Raw genomic sequence first — 15,306 nt, 5'->3', positions numbered from 1 at the left:
GGCACGTATGTGTGACACAACGTGGGCAGCGTCACGAGACGGAAGTGTTGGGCCTCTTCCTTTGAAAAGGGTCTTTCAAAGTCAGTATCGGATGACATGGGTGTGCTAGTATTGTGCCCCATCCCATGTGTCGTAGATTATGCACCTACTATCTGGAACGTATGTCGTAAATGGTTTAGCATGGACATGGGAGAATTCAATGCTCAAGAAAACACAGATGGATGGATGTTAGGGATGTCTCGATTAGATAGTCGACATATGGGTCAATTTCTAACGGATGTGTCCGAGCAAGCCAAGATGGTCTAACTCTCCCAAGACATAGGATGACATCACTATACATTGGTCGAGTTGTTGGGAACCGAGATGATGAGCTTTGACATTGTTGTATCGCAGATGATTGAACATGTAAGCGCAGGCACCATGTGTGACCGAACAAGCTTGGATTCTGCACAAGTGATGTTTGGTTGGTGAAAATAAACCTCGCCTAAGGTCTGACGAAGCCACAAAGCCAGGAGAAAAATATGAATGAAGCTTAATTCCCCTTAAGGTGTGTCGTGAGCGTGTCAAGATCAGGACACCACACAGTTCAAAAGTGCAACTGTGACAATAGGAAAGTGGGAAACTCATGTGTTTATTATTTGATCTTGTTGCAACTTCGTTTCACTGTGCCGCCCACTGATGCTCTCTTCTCGATCGGATTTTAGTCTTGACACTCTTGTGAAGCCATCCTCCTTAGAAACTAGGTGATGGCTCAAGGAATACACGTGTGCTCGCTACTTGGAGCACTTCTTCGGAGTGAGTTAATGCACTCTCTTGGGCTCTCCCCCACTTAGCTTCAATTACCTCTCTTGTAGCAACGTCATCCACCAATATGGACTAGCGTTGTCTCATCCAACCCCCAGTTTATTTGCTTACAACCATTAACATTACTCCTCTAATGCGAATGGATCTTTCGAAGGCACCAACCTGGTACATCTTCTAGTTCACTGTCTGTCCATTTGAACTCCTAAGTCCTCGAAAAATTAGCTTTGTTCGTGCTTCACTGACGGGTAAGACTCCCCCTCAGGGAGTCTGGCTCTTGACCCACAAAACAATTCTATATTCTGACACACATTTGTTCTGCCCAATCTGGTATTCGTGACACACTAGCAAAGTTTTAATTCAACCTTCGACTTCTTTTTCTTGTCCGAATTAGACACATAAACTGTGGCTCTGGTACTAATTTTCACGGCGTACTTCTTAAACCCGTGCGGTGTTGTAATCTTGACACTCACAACAAACCTTAAGGTGGACTCAAACCCCATTCATATTTTCACCTAAGTTTGTGGCATTGTCAAAACTTGGGCGAGGTTCGCTTTGGTAACCGAACATCACTTGTGCTGAATCCAAGCTTGTCCAGACCACACATTGCCTGCACGCACATGTTCAATCGTCTGCAACATAAGAACGTTGCATCTCATCGTCATCTCAATTCTCAACAACACACCCATGCATCATGATGTCATCTCATGTCTTGGTAAAACTCAACCATCTTGGCTTTGCTTGGACACATCCGTTGGAAATTGACTCATGTGTCAATAATCTCATTGGAACATCCTAAACATCCATCCATCTGGGTTCCCTAGAGCATTGGACTCTTCCGTGTCCATGCTAAACCGTTTATGACATACGTTTCAAATAGCAGATGCATAATCCAATCTCTGACATATGGACTAAGGTGCAATACTGCACATCCGTACTGTTCGTTTCTGTCCTTGAAAAACCCATTCAAAAGAAATCGTCCGAGACACTTGTCTCGGAACGCCTGCCCTTACTATGACACATACACATGCCACAGGGTAGCTCTCTTAGGCCGCAAGGCCTCAGGGTGGTGGAGAGCTGACACCATGTCTCTCCTTATAGTACATTTTGAGGCATTTTCCATCTTTCTCTTGTAGACGACATTTTGGCCAGCGGATATACGATATTGTGCATAGTTCGTCGGATATCTAATTGACATTAAATTTGGTGAGCTTTCATCTTTCATATAGACGGACTTAATTCTTGAGTAGCATGCTAAAACTCATATCGAAACTCCGACTTCTAAGGTTATGGCCTGGGGCCCTACCTGGCCCTCTTTGAGCTTGTCTTTAACACTCGTGTTGCCTCGTTCTCTCGAACTTTACATATGTCTCAACTTAGCTTGAATGCACACTCTTGGTGTGTTGGATAATGCATCATCCTCCTTAATCACATCACGACACTTCTCAATCTTGGCCCTCACGTGGTCGAATGGGCGCCAGTTAAGGGTTGCCCCTTATCTCAGTGAGGTTGTGACACTCTCCCCCACTTAACCTAGTCATCATCCTCATTGACTATCTCGAGGGTACAATCGTATCATTGATTGTGACACCAAGCATGAACCAGTCACCTTTCAAGCATAATCTCTTCAATGCAATAGAAACCACTTCCTTCAATGTGCAGTGTGGTACTTCCAACGTCGGATCCAAGCAACTTAGTAGCTTCATATGGTTTCAATTGGCTCAATTGACCTATTTTTGGCTAATTGTGTTTGTTGTGGACTATACCATAAGCGTTTTTTGTTAGAATCTCACAACAATGCACACACTCGATCAAGATGAACACAAAGAACAGGAGAGAGAAATTCAAGGAGGAATATTGGCTAAAGGTTTATTGATGACTTCAAGGATGTATAACAGAAGAGAATATAGAGAATGAAGAAAGTACATTTTGAAAGCACTGTCTAATGGGGTATGTATATGGTTTTCGTTTACGGATAGCTTTAACAGATTTAACCACCTACGAGATATAATCTACCAAATCTTTACAGAATATCTACCATATATATATATCTACCAGACCTTTCCGAAATATCATATATATCTCTACCATATCTTTTACTATAAATAGGCATCAGGCTCCATATCCCAACAATCTCCAACTTGAAGACTGATCTAGTCAACCAAGAATTTCCTTCTCTGCACCATACCAATTGAGGCTTCGCACAACGTCAATGTTCCACATTTTTTCAACATGTTTACTGGATTCATTGCACCCTCTATCTTCTCCAAATACATCACCATCTTCCACTAACCTCCGAGTGAAATGTTATCGCCTTCTATTTTTTGTCTTTGAATGATAGATTGGGTTCCTCACTAACTACATGACACTCTAACTATCTACCTAAAGAATCTTCTCACGCTGCTTCTTGCCTAATTCTTCTAGATTGTCTGTCATCCATATCATCTCCTTTCCAGCTTCAGCTATTACCAGGTACTCAACCTCAACCGATGAAAGAGCAACACATTTCTGAAGCCTAGACATCTCATCATCCATGACTCGCTCCCATTTGGTTGTATCCTTCAACTGTAGGGCCTCATCAAGGGGTTCTTGTTCCCCTTCATCAGTCACCAACCGATAGTGTAAAGAAGGTACATACCTATCTGGTACTCTGATAACTCTGGATGATCTTTTCAACACCCACTCTGGTGTCACTTACTTCGCTTCTGGTTCCTCAGCAATAGTCTCAGGAGTTTCTTAACGTTACAACATTAATAGGTGAATCTTTCAGCAAGTCAACCTCAACTCCCACTTGCTTCACCTCTAATTCCTCAGCAACAGTCTCAAGAGTTTCATGAGTATCTACTACAACATCACTAGGTGAATCTTTCAGCAACTCAACCTCAATTCCCACTAGCTTTGTTGTCTCGGAACCTTTCTTCAATTCTCTAGCAGTCTTTGTGAAGCTAACTCATTTTTTGTTTGCTCATAATGTAATTTTCACAAGGACTCATATCAATAGATTTCAGACCTTCCAAACCTCCTTTCGCAGCTAGCATCTTCATTTCTTTAATGCTCATATGTCCAAGTCTATTATGTCATAGACTTGAATTTGAAGCACTCTTAGCAACAGTAGCTATGTTCATACACCCTGCAGTGGTATATAAGTTTCCAGATTTTGTGCCACATGCTACCACCATAGCATTATTCACAATCTTCCATAAACTCTTCCAAACTCTGTTGCATAACCTGTACTATCCAACTGACTAATAGATATCAGGTTCTTCTTGAGACCAGGAATATATTTGAGATCCTTTAATGTCCATTGATTTCCTGCCGGAGTTTTTATGCAGACATCCCCTCTTCCTTCATCTTCAAATCTTTGTTGTCGGCGAGATACACCTTCTCGATATTTCCAGACTTGAAATTTCGAAACAACTCTTTATTTGGAGACGAATGAAAAGATGCACCTGAATCCAAAACCCAGGATTTAGTCGAATTGTCCACGCTGAGGATTAAAGCATCCCCAATGTCTTTTGCTGAATTTATAGAATCATCGTCATCCTCTAATTTGTGATTATGCTTCCTCCTTAGTCCTGTACAATTTGTCCGAAAATGACATTTTCTCCACAACTCCAACACTTTACATTTGGTTTGTTTGGAGATTTTCCCCAGTTCTTTGATTTTGATCGTCCATTGTTTGGTTCCTTCAATTTACTTCTTCCCCTTCAATCAACACTGAGAGCACCACCAGATGAATCTCCAATTTCTCGTTTGCTAATACTTTCGATGAGAACTATATCTCGAATTTCATCAAACTTCAGTTTCTCAGATCCTCGGGAACTCCTGATCGCGGCAACAATAACATCCTTCGACTCGAGTAAAGATGACATCAAAATTAGTGCCTTAGTTTCACCTTCAAAATTAATTTCCACCGAACTCAATTGACTTACAATCATATTGAATTCATTTATATGATCAGCAACAGATCCACCTTTAGACATTTGTAAATTGAACAATCTCCGTATCAAATACACCTTGTTCATAGCCGACAGTTTCTAGTACATATTCGACAGCGCCTGCAATAGATCTGACGTTGTCTTCTTCTTGATGATGTTAAATGTCATGTTTCTGGACAGCGTCAATCGGATCAACCCTAAGTCTTTTCGATCCTTGAGCTTCCATCGCTCCATGGTTATGGTATCCGACTTTACCCCCAACAAGAGTTCGTGAAGATCTTTATGGTATAGATAATCTTCAAGCTGCATCTTCCAGAAACTGAAATTTGATCCATCAAACTTTTCAATTCAATCTTTGAACTTTCCATCTTCACTAATCGTGGTGAATTTCGCCTAGCTCTGATACCAGTTGTTAGGATCGCATAACAACGCGCACACTTGATCAAGATAAACACAAAGAACAGGAGAGGAAAATTCAAGGAGGAATATTGGCTAAAGATTTATTGATGATTTCAGGTATGTACAACAATATTGAATACAGAGAATGAAGAAAGTACATCCTGAAAGCACGACTTAATGGGTATATATATAGTTTCCATTTACTAAATATAGGTTTAACAAATTTAACCTAATGTACCAAATATATTTCTACCAAATCTTTATGAAATATCTGCGTTATGTATCCTTACCAAATCTTGCAAAATATCATATATATATATATATATATATATATATATATATATATATATATATATATATATATATATATATATATATATATAACTAACATTGTTTAGGATGGTTTATGATTGAATTTATGTAATTAAGTTATATTAGTCCATGGATAATCTCTAAGATCGATATCTTGAATGCATGGAATTACATAGGCGATATTGACAGTGTTAAAGCTAAGCATCGAGACAGTTAACTTACAGAGGCTTAAGAACATTCAAAATATCAATATGAAACTCTTAGGAATTAGATCTAACAATTTTGTTGAATAACAAGATCTTTATATCTAAAATATCTCGAAATCCCAAAACAATAAAGAATTAACCTAAAAGAAAATTTTGGAATGGATTTACATTGATGATTAATACCAAGAGCAAAGAAATCTTATTTCTAACTCAATAAAGAATTAACATAAAATATGATGATGTTTGAGGAACTTATCCTGTTTTCATAAGGTGCCAATTAACAATGAACCCAACAAAAAGATGGCAGTGACATCATCATATCTCAAACTAGACCATACCTTTAATGTTTGGTTTATGTATTTATATATAAATTTATTGTCTTAATGGTTGAATTGAATCTTTTAAAGAGATTGAAGAATAAGAATAATAAATAAAAGCATGCATGCATATAAGAATGAGAGCTATATTCTTTGGTATTAATTTATTGCACATTGCAATTCTAGAAAAAAATGTTTATTTTGTTTTAGGGAGTTAACATGCTATAAATGCTTACCTTAATTCGATGGTATCCTCTCATCTCGTGTGTTTTAAGGAAAGAGTTTAAGTGAGAACACGGATCAAAGTTTTGTCGTATTCGTGTAGTTTTAGGTTAGCAGCTCTAACTAAAATATTAGTCATTAGTCGTTATATTTTGTTGAGATAAATGTTGTGATATGCTAGCAACTTGTCTAGAACGAATAATTGTCTATAAATAAAAGTTTTGTAAGTGTCTTAGAGATTGGATTTCAAGATGATATAGGAAGAGAAAAATATTTATAAAATTTTTAGAAACTCAAGACAAATGTAAAAGAAAATAGTGAAAAAAAACAATGGTCAAAGTCAACTTTATAGGGATATTTTGGTCATTTCACACCTAGAAAGAAATGAAAACCGCCATGAGTACTCTAATCCAACCACGAGGAGGTATTTTTTAGCCATGGTTCCTTCAAAAAGTTGCTTCGAGAATACAAGTCTAGACTCTTGAAATATCCAAATTTACCGAGAAACAAGAAAAATCGAGAGGTAAGAGTTTCATTTTTTAGTATCAGAAGAGATTTTTTTGGAGTTAGATTATGAAACTTTTGATATGTTGTGTTTGAAAGGATTTCAGATAAGTTTTATTAAGGAAGCTAGAGGAGAATCAAATCGAAAGTCAGAGTTCCAACGAGCCTCAAGACGGTAAGTTTTCTAGTTTATGACCGTTTTTGTATGAGTTTATTTCTCTCCACGATTAATAAAATAGAATGAAAATAATTTTGTTGGAATGAATTAATACTCTACAACTTTGATGTAGAAAAAAATAAAATATTAAAAGAAATATGCATGATTATGAGGAGGGAAATTTGGATGAGGATGTCATGTATGTTATGAAAATTTACCTAAATGCCCCTAGGACGAGATTTTAAGTTGCTTGCTTATTTTAATTGTAACGGTTACGAAAAAATAAAATATTAAAAAAAATTCAAAAAATAACTATTAGCCGTAACCCCGAGAATTATGACAACTCGTCGGAATTCTCGTACAAACTCTCCAAAGGACACACTCGTCTCCCTCTCACTAAGTCCAACTACCTCGTTCCACCAGCAATACATAAAGAACACAGAAACATCGAAAAATAGAGGGAAGGAAAGAGAGAGGGAGACGAATGGTCGCGAAACCCTGTGACACAGTCATATAGTGTAGATAACGCCATGAAAGAGAGGACTTTTTCTCTCCAAGTGGGGATAAACTCTTTGTCTGACCTTCTGTATTTGCGTCACGGTGTTCTTTTAGTGGCTACGAGGTTTCTATTTGGGTTGGCTCACTCGAGCTCCCCTCTTCAACTATGACAATGACATCAAGCGTAGGTTCATCATGGCTAAGATCGTTTATCAACTATAGTGCCGACATCATTTTATCCCCTCTTGGTTGATGGGTGCTTATCTGAATGATCATCAGGTTGGACCCCGTTACTTTTAAGCATTTTGGTAGGGGCATGGGAATGACCATGTTATAGTACGTCTATCTCTAACACGATGTTAAAGTCATCCATCTTGACTATTACAAAGTCAGTTTGTCCAGTCCAAGTCTCTATCTTGATTAGAGTTATCTTTGTAACTCTTAAGATAGGTAAAGTTGTCGAATTGAAAACTTTCATATTTTCGGTGATTCGATACCAAAGGATGTTTTAACATTTTGTTTTGGTCTCCTTCATAAATTTATGGGTGGCTCTCGAGTCCACAAGGTGTTCTTGGCCGCTCTGTGATTAACCCAGACCTCGACATATAAAAGATCAGGTTCCACTGGATCCTCTATTTCTTCCACTCTCTTCTGGAGAGCAACAAGTATTTTAATGTCTCCATGCATGAGTGTTCCACATTCTCAACAAACGACATTTCTGTTTCTACTGTCTTTCACTCTAAGTTTTGTTTCGAAGGCGTATAGGGTCATGTTTTGTGGACATCAGATTCTCGAAGGGCCTCCTTGCATATAGCAGGACAAAGAGCCTTGACCATGACTATTTGGCTATGAGGTTTCTACCATTGAGTTCTACTTCTCTATTGGGAGGACTCGTTTTCCCCTCCTCTGCCTTCAAGTTTGTCACCTCCCCCACCCTTGGCCCTTGGGGGAGTTGGGTCGGTAATTTCTATTACCCCCATTTACAAAAGTCTGGTTTCATCTTTCGTCTTAGGATTGATCATTGCTAAGGTAAAATAGTCGTTTGACTGTAGCATAGGTCATGAAAAGGTTTTGGACTCTTTGTTCATAAAGACCTTCGCCCACGACTTCAACCACTCAACAAAACTAAAGACCTTGTCTTTCTTGAATATGTCACAAATATCTAACATCAGCCCAAAAAATGCTTACCATATTCTCGAATATTTTCAGTATGCCTCAACTCCCTTAACTTCCTCCTTGCGATTATCTCGACATTCTCCAGGAAGAACTGAGAGCAGAGTTCTTATTTTAAGCTCTCCCAAGTGTCCACAGTACATCGACCATCTTGAATGTCTATGTACTTGGATCTCCACCACAACTTTGCATCGTTAAAAATAAAGTTCTTTAGAGCCTAGCTTGTTGAATTGGACTACACCCCTAGCTTGAGTTTGGTTCCCCACCGCTCAAATGGTGAGGTTTAGTCTGACGCTCAAATTTGCAACTTCAACCTTGACCACTCCAAGAGTTGCTCTCAAATCCTCAAACATTTTTTAGACGATCTGAACGATCGCTTGTTAGACATTGTCTAAGGCCTCTATGAGTTCCTCCATACAGGCAATTTATCTCGTCGAGCTATCCTTATGCTCGAAGCCACTTGCAGTTGTGGCCTTGTCTTCTAGGGTCTCGACCCTAATCATTAATTCTCGGACATGCATTACCTCAAGGCGGACTGCCATCTCGTTGATCTTGTCGGTTTTAATAGCAATCTCATTCATATGAGACTCTAAAAGCCATATTCCATCAGGAACTTCACTCGGTTATTGTAATTGATCTTCAATCTCTACAAATCGACCAACTTGGGACTTGTCCAGTTTTTTTTGCAGTGGACATGTTTAGATATCGCGATTCAAGGAGTCGACTAGGCTCTCATACCACTTGTCACAATCGCATTCTTGCGGTAGTGAGACAAAAATTGTGCAACACTTGTTCTAACCTAGCAAACAAGTCACGTGTGTGAAATTCAGATTTTGCGGACAATATTGGCATATACTCGAGTCTCGATTCACATTTGAGATAAATTTTTTAGAAGATGTGAGCGAGAAAATACGTTGAAAATAATTGTAAAGAAAACAATTTTATAGTCTAAAAGCAAATAAGCAACGATGACTTTGATAGCATATAACCTAGATAGGAAGAATTGACAACTAGTCACATCTCCTATAGTACATTTTCGAGCATTTTTGTCCTGGCGGGTGTAGACGTGATTTTGGTGACCGGTCATACACTGTCGTATTGTCACAACAAGAATAGTAAAAGGTTATCTAACATGAAAGCAAGTAAAAGTGGTTTTAAACGGGCATGCGGACATGGACAATACGTCTTGAACAACCATAACTGAGACATCCGACATACGGCCATAGACAACATGCTTTGAAAAGGCATGATTGGTTACAAATGCGGGATGTGAGTCTTTTGTCCATAGGTTCATTCTTCGTGAGCCATGCAAGTGGAAAGGCTGCATACAAAGCAGAGCTAGTCTATGGAGTGGGCCAATGATGCATCTATGGTCCTCATTGCAATGTGGGCGATTGGTTGGTGCTCGCATGAGGTGACCCACATCTACAAAGCAAGCTCCATGAGCTTCTTGAAACTAGGCCGAGGTCGAGAGGTGTAGTTTGGCATCAAAGCTGAGGCTCGGTTTGTAGTTTGGTTTCAAACCTAAACCGAAAGTGTTTCAATTAAAATGCTCGCTCTCAATTATAAATCTCGTTCATATACTTGATTTAACTATATATTTCGACATTTAACATGTCAGTTCAAGTGAACAAATTTGAAGCTAATCATTTTGTTTGATAAGGCATAACTTAAGATTGACTTAGCTTAAACATGGTAGCATAAAATAAACGTATCTTTCAAAGGTTTAATGTTGAACGGTAAAATTGATATCCATGGGCAAACCATTCAAACTATAAGTAACTTAGTCAAAGAAAAAGGACAAAATTTCTCTGTTTTCAATGGAAGTTTATTAAGTTTGGTTGGTGAGAAGGGACATTGGATTCCATAGCAATTGAATTACTTTTGGCGACAACATTGTCTGTGTTTTTGGAGAAAGTGTTTGAAAGAATTGGAACATTTGAAGCCCCCACAAACACCCCTTGGAAACACTCCAATCTATCATTTCCAAACCAAAAAAAAAAAAAAAAAAAAAACATTATTATTCATATAATTTATAGTCTATGATGGCCACTTTCAATTGGTCTTTTCAAAATAATATTTTGACGTTTGTGTGAATGAGAACAAAAAAAAATCAAATCAACTAAGTAATAAGTTATAGGTTTGGGACGGGATGTTTAATATCGTCTTTTTTCTTATAGTCAACTATTTTCTTTTACAAATGTGAAAGTTTCCCGGAGTTATGAAAGTTCCTTTCCACATTTTTCTCTCTCAATTTTCGTTTTCAACCCCTACATCGAGAGTAATCAACGTTGAAAAAAAATGAAGATCATTATTGTCATTAAAAGTTCTTTTCGTTTATGAGTTTGACTTCATTCTCCTTTAATTTCTCGATTCCTTCGTTGTCCAATGTGATTGTCTAAAATTTAGAGGCCTTACTGTTGGAATTAGCTTCCATAATGCAACCATGGGTCATCGTTGAACTCTCGAGCAATGAAGGAAGGTTCCAGATGAATCGAGTTAGGTCAGATACATATGCAGAACCAAATCACTCCCGTAATCCATGTCCACAAGCTCCAACACCTCAACCCAACCTCCCTTCAGTTAGCTTCGCCCATACGTATGCCCTCGGCCTAGCGCACAGCCCAAGCCCACGAATCATTGCAAGCCCACATGCATTCAACATTCTCTATGTCCAAGTTTACACTGTAACGACCCTAGATTTTTGTTAGGCTAAAGCTGTTACTATATACATAACATATTCATTTGTGCGGAAATAATCATTTGAAACTTCAACATAAAACACTGTCATAGACTTACCTGTTCTAAATAAAATAAATAAACATTGAAGATAAGAACACCCTATTCTAACTTAAGTCTTAAAAATTAAATACAGTTATCCAATGCATATGTCATGGTCTCGACTTGTGATGTCGTCGTCAGTTGTACAGGAGTGTCCTGCCTTTACTTGAATAGAAGTAGCACGTGGCTTGAGTATTTTAAGAAATACTCAGTAAGTGACCCCACTATTGGGGTTATACACATAATCCACATGGCGAGTATAGACTCACCAGTCGGTTTGCACACCTCCTGGACTCCTTTCTTGGTCGGGCGAACATTCTCCGGAGTTTTTGTTGACAAACACTTATTGGAATAGCGACCTTCATAGCATTATGATAAACATAATGATCGTTTTCCTGCCTCGTAACATACTCATCTGTACCATCATAATAAGAGGATATTTTCCGATGCATGAACACACAATGATGCATGAGGTCCCAACATTTTCATTCATTATCATGTAAAATAACCCCCTCCGTTTTTCTTCATATCATATCATTTTCAACATAGCCTTTAAGACATATATCGGGGTTGAATCTCGTATCATTCATAACATACCTAGTTGATCTCATATCATGCATATAACATATCCTTCGATATATCATATCCTATCATATCATAAAACACGTCACAACATATATCTTAGTTATATCATAACACATGCCATAACATTAACATAACATATCAACGACATTTCATAGTCATATCATTCCATAACATATCTTAGTCATGTCATTTCATGAACATATCATAGTCGTATCATTTTATAACATATCATAGTCGTATCATTTCATAATCATATCATAGTCATATCATTTTCACAAACATATCATAGTCAGATCGTTTCATAAATATATCACACATATCAAGCATATGACGGGTGCAGAACCACGGAGCACGTTTCATCTTACAAACATCAATATCTAACTATACTAATAGTAAGACCACTTACTTGGTATGCCTTGATCGAAGCTACTACGACCACTTGATGTTGGCTTAACGCTGCTCTCTGAAATTTAATTCTACTTAAGGAGTTTCACAATTATAAATTAGCATTCTAGTATGGGAATTGACTCACCTAATTTGGCATAAAATAATTTAAACTTACTCCTAATCATTTAAACTAACTAAACCTAATCTTGCATAAAATAATTTAAACTAGTTAAAAGGTAGTCATACTAACTTTAAACGATTTTGAAGAGTTGAAACTAGTAGAAAAAGACTCGAGTGTCTCAGACCCAAGTAGGATTAGCCAAAATGTTGACCTTGTGCCGTCGAAAACTTATTCTCTGACTGACTCAAACCGTTCAAGTGGGATGATAAAATGAAGTGAGGGACCTCCCTTTTATAGTTGAGGCCAACTCCTCACTTCTCACGGCAACTTCTTTTTCTTTTCTTCTTTTTTTCTTCCTATTTTTGGTTATTACACACACCTTGTTCCAACACAATAGATGTGACACTAGGCCGAACTTCGAGCCCACCTCACATAAAGTGGGCGCAACCCAAAATCATCATGTCGTATAAAATGTTTGTATGACTTAACCGATAACACTAGAGCTCTAGAAAGAACTAAATTCTTAACTTTTCTTTTTATTGAGGGTCTTAGAAATTGAATTTCAAGATGAGTAGAGAATGTTTATGAAACTACAAGAACCTAAAAAAAATATAAGAAAATAGTGAAAATAGAAAAAATGGTCAAAGTCAAATCTGGAGGGTAATTTGGTCCTTTCTACCCCTCGTTAATTAAGTTATCTATAATTACCTTAATACTAACTAATTGGGAAAGAAAAGAAAAAAAAATAAGAAAAAGAAAAGAAAGGAGAGAGAAAATGAATAATTTTGTCCCCTCTGATTCCGCCATTTGAAATTCCGAATAGTTGGAACATTTAATTTTGTTGAAAAGCTCTTCAATTTTGACGAAGGAACCGAGTTGAATCGAGATATGTAGAAAATATACAAAAATTAAAAAATATTAGGAAACATCAAGAAATTACTAAGTATTTTAGAAAAGATTCATAAAACTCGAAATGCAATTGACACGTATCATGCATTAAGAGGAGAAATATGGCCGGAAAGGATGAGGACGCATGTCAACGTGGTATTTGCAATCGATTAATGCATAAGATTGAGTCACATGTTAGCAAAGTAGAAACTAAAGGAAAATATCATCCGACTCAAACACATGTCGTCTAAGCCAACAACGTGAATCATAACCTACCACGGGTCGTATAGTGAGTGCACCTAACCCTCCTAGATGCACGCCTCTACTCGTGTGTGGGCTGCGCACATGGACTGCCTTCCATTCGCATGTCAGGCAAGTAAGAAGTGGAATATTTCACCCATTTTGACTCCGACCTTATTTTAACTTGAATTAGGACCTATAAGAGAAATTTTAAAAAATTTAGAACACATAGTAAGCTAAAAAAGAAAAAGAAAAAAAAAAAAAAAAACGAGCTTGAGAAGGCACACTTCATCCAAGTAAGAAACTAATTGGAGTTTCTTCAAGAAACATATGAAGGGATCATTCGGACATGTTAGCCTTTGAGAATATCTTGTCTTAAGTAGTTACAATATGCATGATTAGGAATTAAAAGTAGTTTTGGACGAGAATATAATGTACGTTATGGAAAATTACTGATATACCCCTATGAGGAGGATTTGAGGTGAATATTGTTTTAAATATTTTCCGTTGTGCTAGAAAAGAAGATGAGGTATTGTGATTTGTGCTCTAGGTGATTGATGGATACAATCTCCCTGTTGAGCTTGCATGAATGTATTCGATGCTTTAGGGAGATAACTAATAAAATATGCACGAGCGTACTAAGATAAGATTAGGATGCTAGAGCTAGAACAGTTTCACTTGACCTAGGTCAGTACGTTTTTAGTAGACTGAGTACACTAAGATCATGAGTAGCGATCAGTGGTCAAGACCATAGTACTCCCGTAAGTTAGATTAGCCCCAATGAACCAATCCCTAGTGTCCTAGAAATGTGAGATTGAAATTTAAATCACTTAGATGCCCTAGGAACCTAATAAACCTCCCCGACATTTATGGATGACTACGAAAGCTAGCCCAACTTACTATTAGTGTGAATGGTATCATTAGAGCAAAAATCCCTTCCTATTCCCTCCCATGCCTCATAACACTAATTGGCAACCAAGGTTGGACCAAGCAGTTCCTCTTTCAAGCAATGGGTAATCAGGGAGATTGTAGAAACGACAATGTGACAAGACTAATTGAGTTACTATTGAGTGTAGCAATGGGTTGATGGCTGAAGACTCAATTTCATAAATCAATCTTGAGAAGGGGTTCGGGACTACACTAGTAGTTAGCTTCGATAAGTGCCCTTAGTAGTGTAGAAACGACACGGGGCCACCTGAACTAAATTTGTCCGAGGGGGATGAGAAACCACACAACTAAACTTAGTAGTCGGTTAACACATTAGGTGGCTCACCCAGATTTAGTTTGACTTTACAGTGCTATGTTAAGAGTCTCCAACTAACCTTACACAGATGATATTAAGAAGAGATAATGTCATACTGTCCAAATAGATATGATAAGGTCACACCTCAATCCAAGGTACCCGTCAATCCCTTGTAACTATGCAAGCTTATTAAGTATGAGAATCATAAAGATACATCATCCAATAGATTCGTGGCGCTAGAATTCGATGAACAACTTCCAAACCTCGATTGGATCTATGACATGTGAGAAAATCGCTCGAAACTTGGAGACCTTCTTAGAAGCTTAGATAACTATAGAATTAGGCCCGAACTTTCTAGAACTAGAGAAAAGCTTATAGAAACTTTAAAAAAAAAAAAAAAAAAAATATTGATGCAACGAGAACCTATAAGTTACTTACTAAGTTGTTTTTGACTTAGCTGGTGTGGTGGCTCACCAACTCCAATACGTTTCAATCATACTTATGGATATGATCTCACTTAACCATGATTTTATA

The sequence above is a fragment of the Cucurbita pepo genome, chromosome 16, assembly GCF_057944985.1.
Source record: "Cucurbita pepo subsp. pepo isolate OVF chromosome 16, ASM5794498v1, whole genome shotgun sequence".
Lineage (NCBI taxonomy): Eukaryota > Viridiplantae > Streptophyta > Magnoliopsida > Cucurbitales > Cucurbitaceae > Cucurbita > Cucurbita pepo.
Note: the sequence above shows the minus strand (reverse complement) of the source record.